Here is a 19,759-nt window from a genome sequence, read left to right as displayed (position 1 = left end):
ATAGGATCCTTCAGCTGACACCAGAGTAACCTTTTTATACATACTGAAGACTCAGATACGTATTCTCAAATCCCTTACTACAGGATCTGAGATCATGGTGAAATGTGTATGAAGGAAATTTTAACACCTTAAATAAGAAGTTAGCCTAATCTCAGACTCTAGGCAAACCTTCTCTCTCCAAGAATTCTTTAGTTGAAATGCTCCTGATCTGACCCCTTGAGTTTTTCCAGAGGGAATTAACAAATTAATTTATCTAGACTATCTAGACTATCCAGAACATTCATGAGAAATTAAGCCCAGGTTAACACAGCAGACTATGGATTTGACTAGAACATGCAACTCTTCTTTTTGACAATAGATGGTGAAATTTCAGTTGTTCATTTATTATTATTCTTGACAGTACTTTCAATTCTAAGCTGATATCCTTACCACCTCTAAATTCTTACACTCTAGAAGAACACATAGTTTTGTAGAATGTGGGTTACAACACTGTAATTGAAAAAATATGGTGAAAGAAAGTTATTATACCCTCATCCAAGAATTTTGCATTTACTCGATAATCCTAATTACCCTTTACTCTATTTTCTGGGATATATTCTTTAAGCTCATAAGACGGTATGATATGGTAATATCACCTTAGTGAACCATGGAGGCTGCTGTGTATAGGGAAAGTAGAACCCTTTAGAACGCTTTGGTAGCACTGATAATGATATTTTCAAGTTTGTTGTATAAGGAGTTATTTTTATAATGGAATCATATAAATATTTAAATATGTTAAATTTGCTGGAAGAAAAATTCAAATTTGAGTTTTATATCCCTATAGAAATTTCTCCCAAATTTGCAGTTGCATTTTGGACTGATAATACACCAATTCTATTGGTAAAATAATTGAAAGTGAGGAGCCATTGGAATTCTGCACACACTGCAGTTATGTACCTGTGATGGCCAGCTGAGTCACAAAGAAGGTCATTCTCGACTTCCTCTTCCTTCTCCGTGTAGAGAACAGCACGATGGCATTTCCAACAATGGTGAAAACAAAGAGGACCCACAGAGTTATCAACTGCTCAGTCTGTGAGAAACAAAGCAACACAAAACTGGTGTATCAGTGAGGACCAGGGTACTTTACAGAATGCAAGGCTCAGGCTTTGGTGTTGAAATGTCTTCCTTCTGGTCTCCTATCCCCACCTGTCAAAGCTCTACTCTCAAGAGAACAAAGACACAGTGGTCCTTATTTATACTGGCAGCAGTGTAAATTGATGCAACCTTTAAAAAGCTCCATTTGGAAATATATGTCAAGAGACAAAAATGTATACACAGTATTCTTGCCAAGCAATTTTAAGCCTATGTGAAAGAATTCTAAGTTTGAAAAAGACCACTACAATCACAAAGATGTGCATATTTATTGTAAGAAGAAATTGGAAATTGTTGAAAGATAATAGGATAGTTAAGTAAATAAAACACTTCAATTCAGTGAACTATTATGTAGCTATTAACAATGACAGCGGGCTTCCCTGGTGGCGCAGCGGTTGAGAATCTGCCTGCCAATGCAGGGGACACGGGTTCGAGCCCTGGTCTGGGAAGATCCCACATGCCGCGGAGCATCTGGGCCCGTGAGCCACAATTACTGAGCCTGCGCGTCTGGAGCCTGTGCTCCGCAACAAGAGAGGCCGCGATAGTGAGAGGCCCGCGCACCGCGATGAAGAGTGGCCCCCGCTTGTCGCAACTAGAGAAAGCCCTCGCACAGAAACGAAGACCCAACACAGCCATAAATAAATAAATAAAAATTAAAAAAAAAAAAAATGACAGCATGAAGATTATGTGGCAACATTAAAAATGCTTATAATATAATGGTAAGTTGAAAAACATAATAAAATTGTATGTTGGGTGTGATTACAACTCTGCAAAATTATACATGTAGGGAAAAGACTGAAGTATACTAAAATGTTAAGAGTGGTTATTTTAGGGTAGTGTGATTATGGGTTATCTTACTATTTCTCCTTTGACAGGATTGTATAATATAGTAATATTAAAGTTCCACTGAATAATGTATAATTAGTAAAGATGAAAAAAGCAGGAATGCTACTCATTTAAAACGTCAAGTTCTTCATAAAAAGTTTTCCACTCTTCCTTCAAATGGAACTTTGCATCTACCTAAAGTCCATAGCCCAGAATAAGCAGAACCCCAGGGCAACGGGATGGGTTGGACATAAGGACGGGGTGGGCTGAGCTGTGGGTGAGGAACAGGAAGCCAAGGGGATCCAGAGGCAAGTCGGAGATCAGAAGCCAAGAGACTTCAGCCCAAAAGGTCTGGGCAGAGTCCTGGTAAGAAGGCACACGTCTAAGACTGGAATGAGAAGTGCTTCTCCTGTTTGGAGAAGATGGTAAGAAGAGCCTGAAGAAACCCCTTGTGATGGTAAAATTGTATGTGTCAACCTGGCCAGGCTAGAGGACCCAGCTGTTTGGTCTAACCCTAGTGTAAGGTGGTTGTTGTGAAGGTATTTTATAGATGTGATCGACATCTACAATCACTCGACTTTAAATAAAGCAGATTACCCTCCCTAATATGGGTGGACTTCAACCAATGAGTTGAAAGCCTTGAGAGCAAAAGCCGAGGCTTCCCAGAGAAGAAGGAATGCTTCCTCAAGAATTCCTTGTGGAACATAGAGATCAAGCCTAAGTTTCCAGCCTGCTATATCCTTTAAGGATTTCAGACTTGCCAGTCCCCACAATCACGTGTACAAATTCCTTAAAATAAGTCTCTCTCTCTCTTTCTCTCTCTCAATGAAATATGTTATCTATCTATCATCTATCTATTTATTTATCTATCTATCTATCTATCTATCTATCATCTATCTTCCTATTGGTCCTGTTTTCTGTGGAGAACCCTGCCTGACACACTCCCTGAGAATCTGAGGCATCACGGCAGCACTTCTTATATACTAAATTAATTTTAAATTATACAATAACAGCCAAATAAATTCTTCTATAATAACTCAGATAAAGCTCAAATCCCCTTTGTCCGCCACTTTCCATCTTGATCAACTCTTTCCATCTTGATCAACCCATCTTGCAGAAGGTAAATATCCTTTTGATTACATTGTATATCCTTCCTATCCTTTGAAAAATACGTCATAAGCATGCACACACACACACATCCATAGCAAATAAATATCAAGCTGATATTAAAGTTCTCCATCTCACATTTACAGATGGGTCCTGAGGCCCTGGTGGAGGTCAGGGCCTTGGAGCCACAGAACGGTGGAAGTTAGGGAGGGTGGGCCTTGTGGTGGTGCCGGGGGATGGGTGGGTGCACAGCTGGAGTGGGAGGACCGCAGGGTGGATGACCTCTGCTGCTTTGAAGGGCACAGGTGGCGGATACTTCACCTCCAGCATGCTTACATCATCTCCTATTTGGAGAGCAGAGTCTTTGCTCAGTGCCAGGCCTCCTGCTTTTTCTCTGGTCCTTTTCTAACCAGAAGGGTCACATTTTTTTGGATGATTCAATTCTCTAGCAGCCTACATATGGGTGGCACTGAGAAAGCATCAGGAATGGAAACTAATTATTTTGAAAAGGGTTATTCTGAGTGGAGTGAGGGAAAGAGTTTTTGTAGGAGAATTCTGTTCTTTGAGATCGATGGACGACTGTGCTGTCAGGAGAAAATACAGCAGGGGAAGCCTTGATGTACCAGACTGATGTTCTCCATTCAGGATCTTGTGTGTAGGTGGTGGGACATAAATAAGTGGTTTGAACTTGGAGGACCTACTTTATAAAACTGTAGAGCAACTTGGGGACCAATGCAAGAAAATAGGTGGCTTGGAAATCTCTCTTAGCAGAAGGTCTCACGGACACTGTGATACTGATAGATGATACAGGGGATACATAAGACATCTATGTCCCCAATATGGTCGTAATGTAGTGTGCTGCCAGGGAAGATGATGGCACCCTGGGGGTGTTCATGGTTCAGAAAAGATCAAGGAGCCCTTGGAGCAGGTGATGTGACAGGTAGGGGCCTGCGAAGTCCTTTCCAGCCCTGCTGAGAATGCAAATGAGGGATTTTCCACAAATTTCTCCTATTTCTCTTAGGAAACCTTTTTCATCTGGAGAAGCGTTTTGATGCCTTAAAGTAATTTCTTGTTTTGAATTACAAAGCACTGTATCACATTCAGCAAATTTTCTCTGCTTGGGTAGTGGTGGAGGGTAGTTTATTTCCACAGTTTTCCAGTACTACGTCGATCTCTGTTGAACTCCTTCAGCCTCAGATGAAGAAGGAAGGGAAAAGTTAGAACGCTTGTGATGTCTCTTTGTCAGATCAGAAATCCAGCTCTCCATGGTGAATAGGGAGAGAGCAGTGTTGGGAAGCAGACAAAGGAAGAGGCCTGGCACTCTGCAGGGGACGGTAGAGTCTCGGGAAGGCAGTGAATACAGACTGTTTTCCTCACTGAGTCGCTTGTCTTCACCAGCACCATCCCCAGGCCTGCCCAGCTCCCGCATCCCTTTAGCTGGGAGAAAGCAGCTGGCGTGTGAGGCATTCAGCGAACGTCCCACAGAAATCTGCCCCATACTCAGCCTCTGGGCTGAGCCTTCCTGTGGTGGGATTCCCTGGGGACCGGCCCCCCCTCCCCGATTCTCCAGGGTGACTCTTACTGCACGGGAGACAGAGAGAGAGTGAATGAGTCTGCTGCCCTGTGCTCGGGCGTCTTACCTCCTCTACACCTTATAGAGATAACCTCCAATTTTCCAGCAGGTGGGCATCAGCCTTCCCTATTTTCTACTTCTGACTCTGATTTTTTCCAACTAAAATTACATTCTGAAGCCCTTTTGGCTGAGAATTAGAAAGAGTAGGAGAGTTAATCAAGTGAAGCCAGGGTAATTGTGAACTAGAAGTCAATGCCTTTTCTAGAATACACCTCTCTTCATGCACCCCTTTCCTGACATAACTAGTGCCTTTGGTAAGCACAGTTAGGCCACAGTTCCAGAAACGCAACACTGAACTGTGTAAATGATTAGCTTTTTTTTTTTTTTTTTTTTATAAATTATTTTATTTTATTTATTTATTGTTGGCTGTGTTCGGTCTTCGTTGCTGCGCGTGGGCTTTCTCTAGTTGCGGCGAGCGGGGGCTGCTCTTCATTGTGGTGCACGGGCTTCTCATTTCGGTGGCTTCTTGTTGAGGAGCACGGGCTCTAGGCGTGGGGGCTTCAGTAGTTGTGGCGCACGGGCTTAGTCGCTCCGCGGCATGTGGGATCCTCCCAGACCGCGGCTCGAACCCGTGTTCCCCTGCATTGGCAGACGGATTCTTAACCACTGCGCCACCAGGGAAGCCCTGATTTGCTTTTGACAAAGTGTGTTGGTGATTATGCTGCTGGCACCAAGAGTCAGATTTCCAGAAATCAAGTTGCTCTAATGGAGGAGCCCCCGACCTCCCAGTGGGCATGGAACGGCTGCTTTCTTCATCTTTGGACTGCATGATCCCGACCCAGGCATCCAATCTCTTCAAAGTAGGCTTGGGGATCAGAACCGCTCTGCTGGGAGCACAGAGTGACAAACACTGCAAACCAAATTATCCTGCTTAGATGTATCAGTGAATTGGAGGTCAAGTCTCAGGAGGGCTGGAGCAGTCAGTGCTGGCTCGGCTGAGCCTTTTCTTAGGAGCTTGCAGTAACTGTGCTTTGGGCTGGCCACCCCAGGGTGCTCTGTGAACAGGTCAGGGTCTGTTCTCCTTGGGATTAGATGATGTGTATGGAGCAGGTTGAACAAATCCTGTGAAATCACGTCCACTCCTTCTGCTTTGGAGTTTTCTATTGAAAGACAATCTCAACCTTAAGTCACTGGCTCCAGGAAATTTCCAGATGAAAGAAGTTCCCTACTGTTGCTTTCCAAGAGCCATGTTTATTTATTTGTTAATTCATTCGGTATCAGTGAATTGTCTCTAGTATAAAGTGTTGGCACTACAAAGGAGACTAAAACATGTAGATTGTATAAATGATACCCAGCCAAAATTAAATCCTGTTTCATCAAGTTGTACAAAGGTCATTAAGTATGAAAACAATTACATAGTTGTAGGATCATTTATTCATAGTATGCTTAAACCCATGCTTGCACATACACCTAAACACACACGCATCCCAGGGTAATATGTGGATTTGGAGAATTATGACAATAGGAATTGGGGAAACAAGTTTAGAGGCATTTGAGCATCACAGTCAAGTGAGCCATTTAGTAGAAAAGTGAGTAGGCATTCAAACCAGCCTGATTTGGAATCAGATTCTTTACTACTTGCTAGATGTGTGACACATCAGTAAGTGGTAACCTCTCTGAGCCTGTTTTCTCATTTATAAAATGAAGACAAAAATAAAATCTGTCTCAGGATACTTGTGATGGATAGATATGATGACAAAAATGGAAATTTCTAGCTCAGTGACTGATGCATAGTACACACAAAATAAAAATTGGTTTATCTCCTTTCTTAGTTTCATGGACTACATTTAGGTTTGAGCACTGATTTATAAATAACTCACTACTTTTTAAGAATGATGCTTGAATTTACCCTCTTCGTCCTATTTTCAGTTCCAGTCTGCTGAAATTTCACTTGAGCCTAACAGGCCTTCCACCTGCGCCTCTTCCCCACAGGTACGGATGGTATACCAACACCATTCTCAGAACCAGTATTTAAGAATATAGTTGGGGATTAAATGCCCCCTAGTGGTCATGTGAGGCAAAAATTCAAGCCAGATGCTCAATAGTGAGTAGAGGGAATAGGTGAATTTGGAATTTTTCAGTGACTAGAGACTTTTAAACTCAGTTAAATAGTTGTGGGATTATGACTAATTGGTTTTTAACCTCAAGTTCCTGAGGTCATGCGGTGACGCCAGCTTCCTGCAGATCAGAAAATTACAACCTTGGTTTGAGAGGGATGAATTGCAGTGTTCTCTTGACGATGCTGGTGCTGCCATGGGGCTGATCCCTGGGATTTGATGCCATGCGATATGCTTCCAGAGCCAAAAAGATTTCCATGAGGCCAGGCATTAAGTCTGAGTCACCATTTTGGACTGGCATTTTATCTTCCCCATAGAAAGTGATTAATAAGTATCTGATGGATGAATATATGGTTGATGACAAGGACAAGGGTACTTATAAGAGTCATAAGAGGTTACTTGAAAAGAAAATTATCTCAGGAAATACAGGACATTTAGCTGTATGACTTGTTGAAACTAGATATGTCAGATTTGTCTGGAGAGGAAGACATGATTTATTCAAATCCAAGGAATGATAATCCTCTTTTCCTTTGCAGTCCCGGAAACTGAAAACAAACAAAACAAAACAAAAACAAACAAAAAAACTCTAAGGTATCTTTAACAATCACAGAGTGAATAGGGACTAACGTTATTTGAGGGAATCACATATTAATCTAGCACCTGACTGACTTAGTTTGTAATGCATAATAGGTACTCAGTAAATAGGTACTCATTGGTCAGGCTGCCAATCATCACAGCCTGACTGATGAGATGACACTGTCCTCAATCTTATGGGTAAGGAAGTAGGGCCCAGAGAAGTTGCCATCTAGGATACCTGGCTTCTAAGCGATGCAGCTGGAGTTTGAACATGGCTTTGCTTGCCTGAAAGTCCATGCCCTGCTTATTGTAGTGGCTTTCTGCTCGAATTTTAGGCCAGAGACGGTGAAGCTGCCTCATTTCTTTTCAATTTTCGAGTGGGAAACAGATCTTCATTTTCCTTCTGACCCAAACTTGTCTGAAGCTGGGTTTCTGGATCTGAGTGGGTTTCATGACTGTCTTCCCCAGGACTGAGAGTAAGGTCAATGCTCAGTATGTGTTTGGGTGGATGGACTCTGGAGTAATGTGTGGCTTCCACACAACAGAAGTTGTAAATATCACACAAGATGCAGCTGCATCCTCTGCCCCAGGGATCACAGGGCTTTCTCTACCCTTTACATTTTCATGTTTCATTTTATGGTTCTTGTTATTTCTGTGATGTTGAAGATGAATATCTCAAACACAGGAAGGAGAGAATACATCATACTTCCCAAGAGAGGAAATGAAGTCTCAGAAGGTTATGATTCAGCCTCAGTTCTCAGCCAGCAGGCCAAGAAGCTCTGCTGTCCTGTCACTGAGACCAGTGTACCACCTGTTATTCACAGCATCAGGCTCTGAGGTCTGCTCCAAGCCTCAGTAATTGGCTTAGGTGGGTTGGAAATATCAAAAGCAGAGCTCTGAAATCATCTAATTCCATTGAGGCTAAATCACTATGTAACACAGGGAGCACACAATTTAAAGTGAGATAGGCAGGGACAGATTGCAAAGCTCTGGATTCCCAAAGCTGCTTCATTAGACTTGGGGAATGAGATGCATTAAGAGGATCTGTAGACCCTTGGGCAGTGACCATTTCTGAACCATTGGAAACCTGTCATTCAGGAGTTTGTCCCAATTTTTCCCTGTGTCTCGCCCTACCTGCTGCTTCAGAAGCAGTGCCAGGTGGTCAACAATCACTAAGGAGGTCAAGCAGGAGGCATGGGGGTAGGACCAGGCTTGCTCATGAGTGCCTGCCTTGGCTACTTCCCCACGACCCCCTCCTCCTGCCAATGCCCCTTTGGAAAATCTGCATTTTCACCACCCTCCCAGTATCCCAGCTTGGAGACATCCTTGCAAATACCATGGAATTATTGTCATCACAACCACCTATCTGCACTCACATTTTCTAGCTGTTTTACCTGGACCTCTGGGAATTCCATCTTGGATTACTTCCAGGATAGCCTTCATTGCTAATACTCAATTATGAAAAAATATGTAACGAGACTTTTTAATTAGGTACTATTACAAAAAAATTAGAGAATTACATAAAGCTACATGTAAGTGTGGATGTTAATTCCAGTCTTATATTTTTGTAAGGCTCTTAATATCATTTTAACAGGGGTCTTGAACAGAAATGTAGGTTGCACCCTCTGACTAGGGGCTGGTAGGACCAGCTGGCAGGAGGCCTCCTGCATGTAGAAGAGAGAACATGAATGGAATGGGAGGTATTGTCGCAGCCTGGGTCTGTTGAGGTTGACTGCAGGGCTGTGGACCAAGATGGTCCCAAATATCAATAGTTGGGCACTAAGTGTCATCCTGTGATCTCTCAGATCACAGATCTGAGTGTACCAGAGGGGGAAGGCATTTACCCTGAGGGGAGAGCCTTGGCATATACCTATATGTTGGTGTAGAAATGATACTCAGGCCCGAAGTAGGAAGCTGTCCTTGAAGTCATGTTGCTGTGACAATGATTATACTGGTTTGCAGTCTGTATAATCAAGCTCAACAAACATTTATTGAGAATCTAGCAGCAAAGTTCAACATACGTTGGGAACTTTACCATAGTTCCACAGAAGTTCCATAGTACCATAGAAGGAAGGCTAGGACAGGGAGCTCCTAGTCTGGTGGTAGAGGCATATATGTAAACAAAAATTTTCAGTGTGAGCTACTGTAATGGGGATGCTGTAGGATCCCCAATAAGGGACATATAGTAGAACTAGAGGAGGGACTGGTCATGGTTGGTCAAAAGGTATATTCTGGAGAAATTAATATGTGAGTTGAGTCTGAGAAATGAGTAGAAGTAGCCAAACAAACAAGTAGGTTGCTTGGCAAGAGTATGCATGAAGGCAGACTGAAAACTTTCAGGTTAGTGATGACAGACAAGGACCATCCATGAACATTAAGTGTGGTCACAGATCAGAGAAAGGCTTATAATGAGAAACTGAACTTGTGTCCTAAAAACTATTTCAAAAGTGGAGAAAGGTCCACCCTGGGTCTTTGTCCTTAGTTAAAAGAACTTGCTACCAAGAGAAAATATCCCTCCCCATCCGGAATCTTCCCCAATTGTCTTCATTGCATGTACTACCTTTGCCCTACTTCTCAACACCATCATCATAGGTGACAGAATACAACGTTAGCTCCCTCAAACTGGGACTGAACAAGAAAGCAATTCACTGTCTAACATTTATTTCTTAGTTTAGCCTCCAGGACATATTGAATAACTGTATTATTCAATACAGCTCTTTCTACTCTGACCAGAAAGGGTTACTTACTAGTCTGGAGTATTTGATCATTACTGCCATGGGTCATATTTTGAGTTTAATTAGCAGTGTTAACTTCCCACTGCCTAATTGTTCTCATTTATATCTGGCGTTGGTGCAAATCAGGGACTGCCTTTGCATGATTGGCTGATTCAGCTTTCTGGTTACTAGTGAATCCTTGAATTTCACCAGAAACAGAAATGCATGTGTCCCACATTCATTTTAATGTGAGTCCCTTCTTGTGATTCGTTCTTGAATCACAAAATGACCTCCAGATTAATCACAAATAGGGTATATTGGAAGCTTTGAGGCAATTAAATTCTGGGATTCCATCTGAATTCCCATAGTATATCAGACCACAGATGCTAGAAATCATCTTAAAACCCACTGGGCTCCAGTCTAGGTAGAAATTAATATTTGTTGAACAAATGAATGAAGTGTCTGCTGTGTACCAAGAACTGAGATTAACATTTAAATTGCTATTTGAGCTCTAGATCCTTGAAATATAGAACACTAACATTTGGATAAATTAGGACCAAATCTCTACAATGTAGTAGAAACCAAAGTAATTCTATGTAATAAAAATACCAAGAAACTCTTTTTCCTCATGATCCACATAATTAAAAAAATAACACTGTGGGAATTTGTTTTCTGTTTTGGAGGTGCTACTAAACAGGGAAAGTGTCCGAGGAAACTTCCCCCTGAGGGCTCATCTCAGCTCAGACCATGATACAATCAATCTGTCATTTCCAGTCCTTCCAGGAGGCTCAAAATCAGGTAGCTAGGAGAAATCTGGCGGAGCGAGCAAATGGAAGAGCAGAGCAGATGCGAGGCCAGGGCATGGAGCCGAACATCCTGGTAGATGAGAACGGGTGGGGGAAAGGGGCGTGAGAAGGGCTCCGTATGAGGATTCCAGGGAGACGGTTCTAGTCCTATATTGCTACTCTTGGCGGCTTCATTTTCTGTGCATCTAAGTTGGGTGGCTGGTCAACAGAGTTTAAAAGGCTAATGAGTTAGTGTACATCCAATGACCGATGGTCATCTGCCTTGGTTTCCACCGTCCTCTCATTCTCTTGCCTGCATTTCTAGTCCCCTACATGCTATCTGATCCCCTACATGCAAGCCTCCCCAGCCCAGGGTTGAATACTAATCCTTCCACCTCTCATTAGTCACTTCATAGGCTCCCTGGGAGCCTATCCAAAGTCGACACATGCAGGCACCTGCCTGACTCCAAGCATCACTCCCACTCCACCCGAGCCTCTTGGATGTCGATGGAGTTGGCCACATCACCTTGGGCCTATGCTCAGGAGCCCTGGTTCCTAGCAGAGGCCAGTGCCCTGGGCCAGGTTGATCCTCTAAGCCTGATGCCTGCCTCTGTCTAATCCACCTGCCTACTAGTCTCAACTTAACATGGAAGCCCGAGTGCACTTTATGGTTCAGCCCATCCCAATGATAATAGAAAAATGACACAATTGGAAAACAGAGTTTTAAAGGAATAGATAATTCACAGGTTGCATGCTTAATCCAGAAATCACTATTAAGATACTAATTGGGGGTCAGAGTGGGGAAAAAATTCTAAGAGGAGCAATATGAGAGAGGGGAGAAAGAAATGAATTAGGAGAATCACTGCATTCATCACTAAATTCCTGAATTCTGCTTTGGCTCTGAAAGTGTGTAAACTTCATTATTTAAAGACTGCATCCCTCTCGCACCCACACAGTTCATTACTAGGGAGACGCTGGCAGGTCTTCAGACCCTTCCGATGTGTGATTCTTGGGGGCCAGTGCATTATCTGGAACCCTTTCTTCTTCCATTTGGCCTGCTTTACCATCACAAAGGTGTCTGCTTTCAGATGCCTCTTAGAGCCTCCCTTGTGATTTGTCTGCAGTGGAAATAGATCCTTTCATTTGCTCTCATGGAACTGCAACTTGCAAAATATTTTTGAGACATTGCATAGTGTATTTTACATGATTATTTTCTTGATTCTGATAATAAAAGTAATAGGTGCTCACTGTCAAAAATTTGGTAAAATATTTTAAAAGTACAAGGACAAAACCCCATCTGCCAGAGAGAATTTCTCACTTTCCCATTTTTGGTATATTCCTTTTTATATTTTCTGGCTACGTATCTATATATCTGGATATGAGTAGGTATTTATATATCTGTAAAACTTGGAATATATTATATATGCAGTTTATTTTGCTTTTAAAAAAGTTTAACATTCAATAAGGAACAATGATTATTATAGGTGCATAATATTTCTTAATATTCCATCCTGTGGCTGTGTCACAATTTTACTTTTCTACTGTCAGATATGTACTCAATGAAATAATCTAACACAAATGACTATGTCTAAAGGTTCCTTGAATATTTCTGTACTATTCTTAAGGTTTAATCCTGCAAGTAGACCTACTAAGTCCAAGTGTAAATGTATTGTTCATGCTTGCTGTATATTACCAAATTGCTCTCTAGAGAAGTTGGGTTAGTTGTCCCAATTTACTTTCCCACCAACAGTCTACAAGACTGTCACATGCTTTTGTAACATTTGTCTTTAATCCTTACTAATTTGATATGTCTCATATTATGCTTCATGGTTAAGTTTGAATTGTTCAGACCACTAGCAAATAACATTTTTTTATACATTAAGTCAGCATTTAAACTAAAATTGTTTTTATTTCCTTTGCCTGTTTTTTCTGTTAGAAATATCTTTTTTCTTCTAAGAGCTTTTATATATTAAGGACTTTAGTCATGTTATATTTGTAGTACAACTATTTCATATTATAATATGTAATATTATATTTATGTACATATAAATATTATATATTTATTTTTATTGAAAATACTTTTCTTAGTTTTTTTGTTTCTCCTTACATTTTTATTGTTAGGCTTAGAAAGTTCTTGCTCATCCCAAAATTACTCTGCTAATTATGCTTTTTGCTGTCTATTTTGTAAAAACTTAGTTACGAAATCCAACAGAAATTGATCTTACAACTTTACATGAGGTAAGAATCATCACTCATCCACTCACTACTCTTATTGCCAAAATATTCATTTCTTCTTACTAATTTTTGTAGTGTCTTTGTAGTGGTAAGTTCATATATGTACTAGGATTTTATTTTCAGGGCAAACTATTTGTTATTATTAATCTGTCAATTACTGTGCTAATTCTAAAATGTTTTGCTTAATGCAGGTTTATATTTATTAATAACTGATAGAGAAAAATCCCTCTTCCTCATTAGCATTTGTATTCAAATCTCTTAGCTTTTCTTACCTTTTTTAAAAGAGCTTTTAAGTTATTTTGTCAAATTAAAACAATCACATTGAAGATTTGATTAAATTTTCTAACATTATTAAGAAATTTGCAGAGAATTGACATCTTCACAAAATTTAGTCTTCCTATCCTGGAGCACCACATACCTTTTCATTTATTCAAATATTTTATATACTTCAGTAATGCTTAGCATTGTGACTTATTGCTATCTTAAATTTGACTAGTGCTTTCTAGTTTATAAAGTACCCTCTTATTTTCATGATCCTCTCAACAAGCCGACCAGGAGTTCTGACTTTTATCTAGAGACTACGGTTCTTGTCCTGACTACCATTTAATTGCTGTGTGACCTTGGTAAGATCTCAACACGATGTTGCAGAGCCTTTTTTGCGGTATGTTCCAGGGGACATTGTCTTCATGGTACGCATAATTAGAGGTAACGCTGTAATGTTATGTGGTCAAATAAATTTAGGAAATTCAGGTTAAGCAGAATTAAACAGGTTTCTTTACTGTAAGGCTTCTCAGAAACTTAAATAGGCTAATACATCTCTAAGTATATGATGATACATAATATGTGTTATTTACCAAACTTTTTTGGCTATAGTCCCTTTTTACCTGCTTAGCAGCTCACATAATTAGGCTTCTGTAGAGCATCCTTTGAAGAATTCGGACATGGTAGAAAATGCACGTGCTTGGGAACCATATCTGGGTTCAAAGTTTTGGACTATGAACTACTGTGTGGACTTATCTTCTCTGAGCCTCATTTTCCTTCCCTGTAAATCGAGGATAATAAAGCCCAGCTCAGAGTTTTAGTAGTTGCAGACTGTTCCGATCACTGTAGGGGAGCAAAATTTGCCACCCCCAAATGTATCTCTTTGGCATGAGGATTAATGCAGGTTGATTATTTTTAAGAAACAGAAGATGGGGGGGTGGAGTCAAGATGGCAGTGTGGGAAGATGCAGAGTTCATGTCTCCCCACAACTAGGGCACCTGCTGGATGTAGGTGGGGGACCCTGATGCCCAAGGAGATGGGAAGAACCCCCAAGTGAACTGGTAGGATGTGGGGGAAGGACAAGTGGAGGCCAGACAGGACTGGCTCCCCTGAGGCGTGGCTGAGGGGGGGGGAGGGGTTCTCATGCTTGGAAGGACCCTCGGGGGCTTGGATCAGGGGGGAGGGTGCCTGGCGTTTCCCCTGCCCAATTGGCCAGGGAAATCTGCCTGGCTCTTGGCCAGGTCCTACGCCCTCAGAGGTCCCCTCTGGGCGGGGTTAGTCCTGGGTGGGTAGGAGGGAGGCCGGGAGAGAACAGGAGAGGCAGGTGGGAGGGGCCCTCCAGGACCAGAGGAGTGGAAAAGGCCAGAGGGAGTTTGCCCCACCCACTTGAGCCCAGAAAGCCTGCTGGGCTCCCAGGTAGGGTCCCCCACCCTCTGAGACCAGAGGCGGGAGGCATGCCTGGGCCCCTTCTGTTCTGTTGAGCCTAACCACCCCCCACCCCCCCACCCCCCAGCCTTTTCCATCCCTGTGGGTCCTAAACATAGGCCCTGCACACTGCCCAAACCTCACCCTTGCTTAGGCCCTGGCCTTCACAGCCAAGGCTTTTTCCATCTTTTTATTTTTTCTCCTCCTGTTTTTTACTATTGTGGTTCTGTTCACCTTCTGGTTGTTGTTTCATCTATATTTTTATTTTTATATTTTTTCTAACATAGCTGTTAATTTCCTGGTCTAATTTTAGTTTTTACTTTGTTATTGTTCTCCTTTTTTTTTTTTTGCCACCCCGTGCGGCTTGTGGGATCTTGGTTCACGAGCTGGGGATTGGGCCGAAGTTCCTGTTGTGGGAGCTCCGAGTCTGAAACACTGGACTAACAGAGAAACTCAGACCCCAGGGAATATTCATTGGAGTGAGGTCTCCTGGAGGTCCTCATCTCAGCATCAAGACCCAGCTCTACCCAACAGCCTACAAACACCAGTGTTGGAAGCCTCAGGCCAAACAACCAGTAAGACAGGAGCACAGTCCCACTCATAAAAAAAAAAAAAATGAGATGGCAAAAAATATTTCACAGATGAAGGAGCAAGGTAAAAACCTACAGGACCAAATAAATGAAGAGGAAATGGGCAATCTACCTGAAAAAGAATTCAGAGTAATGACAGTAAAGATGTTCCAGAATCTCAGAAATAGAATGGAGGTACAGATTGAGAAAATACAAGAAATGTTTAACAAAGATCTAGAAGAACTAAAGAACAAACAGAGATGAACAACACAATAACTGAAATGAAAAATACACTGGAAGGAATCAATAACAGAATAACTGAGGCAGAAGAACGAATAAGTAAGCTGGAAGACAAAATGGTGGAAATAACTGCCAAGGAGTAGAATAAAGAAAAAAGAATGAAAAGAATTGAAGACAATCTCAGAGACCTCTGGGACAACACTAAATGCACCAACATTCAAATTATAGGAGTCCCAGAAGAAGAAGAGAAAAAGAAAGGGTCTGAGAAAATATTTGAAGAGATTATAGTGGAAACCTTTCCTAACATGGGAAAGGAAATAGTCACCCAAGTCCAGGAAGCACAGAGAGTCCCATACAGGATAAACCCTAGGAGAAACACACCAAGACACATATTAATCAAACTAACAAAAATTAAATTCAAAGAAAAATATTAAATGCAACAAGGGAAAAACAAAAAATAACATACAAAGGAATCCCCATAAGCTTATCAGCTGATTTTTCAGCAGAAACTGCAGGCCAGAAGGGAGTGGCAGGATATACTTAAAGTGATGAAAGAGAAAAACCTACAACCAAGATTACTCTACCCAGCAAGGATCTCATTCAGAATCGATGGAGAAATCAAAAGCTTTTCAAACAAGAAAAAGCTAAGAGAATTCACCACCACCAAACCAGCTTTACAACAAATGCTAAAGAAACTTCTCTAGGCAGAAAACACAAGAGAAGGAAAAGACATACAATAACAAACCCAAAACAATTAAGAAAATGGGAATAGGAACATACATATCAATAATAACCTTGAATATAAATGGATTAAATGCCCCAACCAAAAGACACAGACTGGCTGAATGGATACAAAAACAAGACCCATATATATGCTGTCTATAAGAGACCCACTTCAGACCTAGGGACACATACAGACTGAAAGTGAAGGGATGGAAAAAGATATACCATGCAAATGGAAATCAAAAGAAATCTGGAGTAGTAATACTCATATCAGATAAAATAGACTTTAAAATAAAGACTGTTACAAGAGATAAGGAAGGACACTACATAATGATCAAGGAATCAATCCAAGAAAAAGATATAACAATTATAAATGTTTATGCACCCAACATAGGAGCACCTCAATACATAAGGAAAATGCTAACAACCATGAAAGGGGAAATAGACAGTAACACAATAATAGTAGGGGACTTTAACACCCCACTTACACCAATGGACAGATCATCCAAACAGAAAATAAATAAGGAAACACAAGCTTTAAATGACACAATAGACCAGATAGATTTAATTGATATTTATAGAACATTCCACCTGAAAGTGGCAGAATACACTTTCTTCTCAAGTGCACACGGAATATTCTCCAGGATAGATCACATCTTGGGTCACAAATCAAGTCTTGGAAAATTTAAGAAAATTGAAATTGTATCAAGCATCTTTTCTGATCACAACGCTATGAGACTGGAAATCAATTACAGGGAAAAACACTGTAAAAACCACAAATACATGGAGGTTAAACAGTGTGCTACTAAATAACCAAGAGATTACTGAAGAATTCAAAGAAGAAATTTAAAAAATACATAAAAACAAATGCCAATGAAAACGTAAAGACCCAAAACCTATGGGATGCAGCAAAAGCAATTTTAAGAGAGAAGTTTATGGCAATTCAATCTCACCTCGAGAAACGAGAAAAATCTCAAATAAACAATCTAATCCTACACCTAAAGCAATTAGTGAAAGAAGAACAAAGAAAACCCAAAGTCAGTAGAAGGAAAGAAATCATAAAGATCAGAGCAGAAACAAATGAAATAGAAACGAAGAAAACAATAACAAAGATCAATAAAACTAAAATCGTGTTCTTTGAGAAGATAAACAAAATTGATAAACCCTTAGCCAGACTCATCAAGAAAAAAAGGGAGAGGACACAAATCGATAAAATTAGAAATGAAAAAGGAGAAGTAAAAACTGACACCACAGAAATACAAAAGATTATAAGAGACTACTACAAACAACTATATGCCAATAAAATGGATGACCATGAAGAAATGGACAAATTCTTGGAAAGGTACAATTTTCCAAGACTGAACCAGGAAGAATTAGAAAATATAAACAGATCTATCACAAGTAATGAAACTGAAACTGTAATTAAAAATCTTCTAACAAACAAAAGTCCAGGACCAGATGGCTTCCCAGGAGAATTCTATCAAACATTTAGAGAAGAGCTAACACCGATCCTTGTCAAATTCTTCCAAAAAATTGCAGAGGGAGGAACACTCCCAAATTCAGTCTACAAAGCCACCATCACCCTGATACCAAAACCAGAAAAAGATATCACACAAGAAAAGAAAATTATAGACCAATATCACTGATGAACATAGATGCAAAAAAAAAAAAATGTACTGATGAACCTACTGGCAGGGCAGGAATAAAGACGTAGACATAGAGAATGGACTTGAGGACATGGGACAGGAGGGGGAAGCTGGGGCGAAGTGAGCAATATCGACATATATACACCACCGAATGTAAAATAGATAGCTAGTGGGAAGCAGCAGCATAGCACAGGGAGATCAGCTCGGTGCTTTGCGATGACCTAGAGGGGTGGGATAGGGAGGGTGGGAGGGAGGCTCAAGCGGGAGGGGATATGGGGACATGTGTATGCATAGGGCTGATTCGCTTTGGGGTACAACAGAGACTAACACAGTATTGTGAAGCAATTATACTCCAAGAAAGATCTAATAAAAAAAAAAAACAAAGAAAAAAAAAGATCAGGAAGTCTTTCTTTTTACCTCCCCCATAGCTGCCTAGAGATCAGAGTTCACTCTGTTTCCCATTGTCTCTGTGTGACCCAGCAAACCTTTATTTATCAAACATTTGCTTTTCCATCTCCTTGTGAATTGCCTTCCCTCCCTTTGAGGTCCCAAACCACTACCCCCAACATTCTCTTTCATCTTTAGCTGAAGATGGTATCTAAGGTGAGAGTTTCGACCACTTTGGTGAGTTACTCAGTTTTCCTGAGTCTCTCCCACGGATACATGTTATTAAACCTTTGTTTTGATTTTCTACTGTTAATCTGTCTCATGTTAATCTAAATCTTAGAACAGCCAGAAGAACCCAGAATGGTAGAGGAAAATTTCTTCCTCTCCAAAGTCACCAATACTCCCTGCCTTTCCCAGAGGGAGGATTGTATTTCTCTACTCCATCTACTCTACATCAGATCTGACCATGAACTTACTCCAGAGCAGAAGTGATATGTGCCTTTTCTGGGCAGAAGCTGCAAGAGCCAGTGCAGGGTTCCCTGTTCTTTCTGTCTCTCTGTCCATCTGTCTGTCTTCTGACTCTGGTATTATGCAAGCCTGTGTTGTGTTCAACAATAATCAGTATCGAGGGTGCAAAGAACAAAAGAACTTTATTTGGGGGTCTTAAGAATTGCAATTTGGGAGACACAGATTGGGATAAAACCAAAAGAGTCTTCCAGGGAAGAGAAAGAGTCAGGGACTTTTAAAGACAAAAAGCCACAAGGTTGTTAAAGTTGCCTAGCGACAATTGTGATTGACTCTGATGCAAGTCAGGAAATGTTTGCCCTTGAAGAATTACAAGTTGTTTTAGAATACGGATAGGGGTCTGATAAGTAGATTGGCTGTCATGAGTTATTTTAGGGTAAGGGTTCCATAAGTATCTTGAGTTTCTGGCAGAAGTACTGATGCCTTTGTTAGGACAGTAAGTGGTCAAAAGGTCAGAGTCCATCAAAGATGACACAGGCATAAGTCACACTTTCTCCATGACCTCCTGGCTCCAATTTAGAGAGCTCTCTTAGCCATACCTGCTCCATTTTGGTTTTCCTTCCATGGCTGAGATGGAGCTTCCATCCGTCTGGGTCCCTAAGTGACTACAATAAGCAGAGGCCCCTTGCTAACCTGTAATAAACATGTGGCACGAATAGAAACTAAACATTATGGTTTTAACTCTCTGATAATACCTGGTTATTAGTTACCATAGCATAATCTAGTTTAACCTGAGTTAATGAAAGAGTAAATAAGCTAATCAATGGAAAAGACTTAAGTGTTTGGCAGAGTTAGCTTTCAATCAATTAGTTTAAGTTTTCTTTTGGGTTAATAGTTTCTTTATTCTTGAATACATTTTGCATTTTTATCCCAACCTAGAAAAAAAAAAATTCTCAAAAGGGACTAAATACATTGGAAAG

Source organism: Balaenoptera physalus (assembly GCF_965194825.1).
Source record: "Balaenoptera physalus genome assembly, chromosome: 8".
NCBI classification, from domain to species: Eukaryota; Metazoa; Chordata; class Mammalia; order Artiodactyla; family Balaenopteridae; genus Balaenoptera; species Balaenoptera physalus.
This window is presented reverse-complemented; position numbering follows the sequence as displayed.